Source organism: Homarus americanus, unplaced genomic scaffold, assembly GCF_018991925.1.
Source record: "Homarus americanus isolate GMGI-L3 unplaced genomic scaffold, GMGI_Hamer_2.0 scaffold56333, whole genome shotgun sequence".
NCBI lineage: Eukaryota > Metazoa > Arthropoda > Malacostraca > Decapoda > Nephropidae > Homarus > Homarus americanus.
The window spans coordinates 6760512-6763455 of record NW_024734940.1 but is presented as its reverse complement, the minus strand read 5'-3'; positions in this window follow the sequence as shown (position 1 = coordinate 6763455).

Genomic DNA, 2944 nt, shown 5'->3' with positions numbered 1-2944 from the left:
GACAAATTTAGATTTAGGCGTGAAATAGGTAAACATTGGTTTGGAAATAGAGGAGTGGACGAGTGGAACAAGTTACCAAACATCATAATTAACTCGAATACGCTGGATAGCTTCAAACATAGGTTGGATGGATATATGAGCAATAGGGGTTATGTGTAAATTGGACTCCCTAGTATGGGCCAAAAGGCTCTTTCGCTAGGCCACGGTAGGACGCCACCCTCCGGGAGACTCCACATTGTCTCACTGTAGTGCATTAAGGTAGACCACAATTTTGGTTTTGCCATTAGCAGCAAGTATGTACAGATTTTTGTCAGTTCCCACTCTGGAGCATCCAACATAGAACTGTCCATAAGAGAAGCAAGGAAACACCAGGTTTCGGCCAACCTTCTTTAGGGACTGTCCCTGGCTTTTGTAGATGGTCATGGCATAGCTCACTTTAACCGAGAACTGAAGTCGCTTGAACTCAAATGGCAGGCCAGTGGTGATGAGAGGTATCCTTGGTATAAAAACGTCATCTCCTTTAGCTTTTCCTGTCAGTATTGTAGCTTCCAGTACATGTGGCATCATGTTCTTCACCACCAGTCTTGTGCCATTGCAGAGGATTGGTGATTCAATATTTCTTAAGAGCATTATAGGAGTTCCAATCTTGAGAGTGAGGTGGTGAGGAGGCATTCCAGCGGGCTCCAAAGAATTAAGGAATTCTGCAGGGTACTGGACTGCTTGGTCCTGGTCGATTACTGTATCAACAGATTTGAATGAGGTCTCACTGCCTGGAAGCTGTCTGAGTAGAGTCATGTTGATTTCAGCCACTGTTTCATTCTTTGGTGCCAGAATTGCGCGTTCACGCAGCCACTTGTGATCCTTGTAGTGGTGGATAATGTTTGGGTAGACCATGTTAGTGAGCTCAGTTGAGGACTTTACAACATTTCCACATCCTTGAGGAATGATTATTTGTCCTTCTGAATCAACAGGGAAAGTTCCATTCCCAATCTGTAGTAGAAGGTTTGCAAACCGTCCAGCATCCTGATCTCCTTGTAGATGTTCTCTCATGTTTGTGGATAGGGTGAGTGTCTGAACACTTCTCCAAAGGTATGATGCCTTGAGGCACGCATTCCGTTCATCAGCTGGAGTGCTTCGAGGAATGACTGTAGGGTCTGGCGAAAGTAGCAATGACCATTGTAATGCCACCCATGAGATGGTCTGTCCAATGCGTCAAACGCTAACTTGTGGGACATAGTGCATTCATCCCAGACAATGAGGCTGCATTTTTCTAAGAGTTTTGTCTTTGCCGATCCTTTTTTGATGTTGCACACTGGATTGTCATTGTGAGCGAGGTTGAGAGGCAGTTTAAAAGTTGAGTGTGCAGTACGTCCTCCTTCTAGTAGTGTTGCAGCAATGCCTGAGGATGCCACAGCAAGAGCAATTTTCCCCTGATGACGGTTGATCAGGAATGTTTTTCCTGTCCCGCCAGGTGCATCGAGAAAGATCATACCTCCCTGCTCCGCTTGTATCGCTTGCAAGATCTGTTCATAAGCATTTGCTTGATCAGGCACCAGGTGAGGCTCATTTTCTTCAAGAAAATTCACCAGAACTTCAACTGATTCGCCTGTCTCTCTGAGCAACTCCCTGTTTGCAACTACTGGTTCTTCTCGGTTTGGGGAAGGCAATCCAAAATCAGTCAGGTTTTTTCCGCATAGCTCCATCATTTTGTATTACAGCATGACCAGAGCCCTGTTGAACATGTCATCCATGAACTCAATCTCTTGACCAGGATGGTCTCTTCTTACTTGTTGAAGCAGATCCTCTGCTTGGGTTGGAAAGTCCACATGTAGCAATCATGATGGCAAACAGGTTCCTCATTCTCATTGGCGATTGAGTAGCTGCTGCCTCTTCTAATGTGTCATTCCAGTGACCATCATCTTCCAGTAGGCCAAGGAGATTGCACGCTTTCTGATAGGTTCTGCAGACTTGTCCATTCACTGTCTTGAGTGCTGCATATGATGTTGGGCCACGGATGGGGTGCAAAAGTAGGCTCCACATTGTCTCACTGTTCAGTCCCCAAAACTTCTTCTTCCATCAATAGTTCATTAACGGTGTATGTACGTTCCACCATGTTTTTCACTACATCGGTACAGCAAAGTATATTTTTTTACCATTTAACTGTTATTATTTTATTGTCTAATCATCACTACATATAACACCACACATCATCACTACATATAACATCATCCATCATTACTACATATAACACCATCCATCATCACTACATATAACACCATCCATCATCACTACATATAACACCACACATCATCACTACATATAACACCATCCATCATCACTACATATAACATCATCCATCATCACTACAGATCGGTAAAGTAGTTTCCGAGATTCTCGTGCGGACACACAGACAAACAGACAGACTTCTTTGTTTTATATAGATATATATATATATATACTGTAGGTCTATAAATTGGGATGAAATGCAAAACACGTGCAACACTTCACGTAAGATAATAATGGGTCTTAACGGATATATCTGGTTAAAATCAGGTTAAAACAATACAAGAATACAAAATTTAATAACCTAACCTAACCACATTTCATTTACGTTTCCTTCTACTTAGGAAAAACCAAATAAGTTCAGACTATATGAAGTTTTGTTTAATAGCCAAAAAATTCTTAATGTGAAATTCCTCATTATAATGGTGCCAGGTTACTAAGAGTTGTTTCTTAGGATAAGAGAGGGATAACTGGGAGATAAAATAGTGATGGCAAGACGATAACACGGAGATAACAGAGAGATAACAGGAAGATAGCAGGATGATAACATGGGAATGATAGTGTGATAACAGGGAAGATAGTGTCAATGATGCAATAACTACCAGGAAAAAATAACAAAATAACGGGTAGAGATATCCCCAAATCTATCTATCTATCTATC